Source organism: Kryptolebias marmoratus, linkage group LG18 (genome assembly GCF_001649575.2).
Source record: "Kryptolebias marmoratus isolate JLee-2015 linkage group LG18, ASM164957v2, whole genome shotgun sequence".
NCBI classification, from domain to species: domain Eukaryota; kingdom Metazoa; phylum Chordata; class Actinopteri; order Cyprinodontiformes; family Rivulidae; genus Kryptolebias; species Kryptolebias marmoratus.
This window is the reverse complement of record NC_051447.1, coordinates 20,555,047-20,556,400: the sequence shown is the minus strand read 5'-3', so window position 1 is coordinate 20,556,400 and position 1,354 is coordinate 20,555,047.

Sequence of the window (1,354 nt, the reverse complement as noted above, 5' to 3'; positions counted from 1 at the left end):
GACAGCTCCTGGTGGACAGCTCCTGGTGGACAGCTCCTGGTGGACAGGTCATGGTGGACAGGTCATGGTGGACAGCTCCTGGTGGACAGCTCATGGTGGACAGGTCATGGTGGACAGGTCATGGTGGACAGCTCCTGGTGGACAGCAACTGGTGGACAGGTCCTGGTCCTGGTGGACAGGTCCTGGTGGACAGCTCCTGGTGGACAGGTCCTGCTGGACAGCTCCTGCTGGACAGGTCCTGGTGGACAGGTCCTGCTGGACAGCTCCTGGTGGACAGGTCCTGGTCCTGGTGGACAGCTCCTGGTCTCAGACTGAAGGATTTCCATCAAATCTGCAGAAAATAAAACACCACCTGCTGCCACCTGCTGGACCAAACTCTCAGCTTTAGAACTACATTTTGTTAATAATCAGTTCTACAGCCATGCTGCCCATTATTTTAAAGCTGTAGATCACAGCTGACATCCTGTAGGTTTTTATTTCAGACACAGTGAAATGTTTCAGAAATCTGCTGTTTCATGAGCTGAAAACATGACAGACAAATAAACAACCGACAGCAACTTTAGTAAAGCTGGACTCTGACTGGACCGCTGTGGCCCACTCTTCTTTCTATCATTGGTTTCTGCTCAGCTCTCTGAGGTTCTGGTTCTGGACCGTTCTGCTGTGTTTGGGATCATTGTCCTGTTTGTCACATCTGACTCCAGAATCAGCCCAAACCATCAGCCCTCCACCACCGTGCTGACAGCTGCAGTGCATTCTGGGTAAACATCTCCAGAGATCTTGTTGTCTTTAGAGAGAAGAGGCTTTAACCTTTGACCTTTGACCTGCTGACTGAGGCCTGTAGAAGCTGAGCTGGCAGCAGCTGCTTTCAGAGACACCTGAGGTTCGTCTCCGTGGACACACTCAGGACGTCTGTTTTTGGCCTTGTTGTCTTAAATTCTGCTGAGACAGAAGTAGTTAATGTCTTCTTCATCCCTCCTCCTCCTCTTCCTCCTCTGCTGCATCTCTCCATATTTTATTAATCAGCTGCGTGAAGCGGGTCCACAGAAACCAGGTCACAAGGAAGAACTGCAGCCTTCAGAGTTCAGGTTGGTATTCAGGGAAGCTGAACCAGATCAGCTGTTTTTATCTTCACATCACATCAGCAGCTGATTCTGTAAGTCTGACCTGCTGACAGCTGCTGCTTCAGGACCAGAAGACCTGCGTCTCCACCTTTTAGTCCCAGAACATCGTTCAGTGATGACAATCTGCCGCATTCAGCGAACGGTGAAAGACAGTCCTGTCTCCTGTCTGTCTCCCGTGTGTCTCCTGTCTGTCTCCAGCCTGTCTCCTGTCTGTCTCCAGCCTGTCTCCAGCC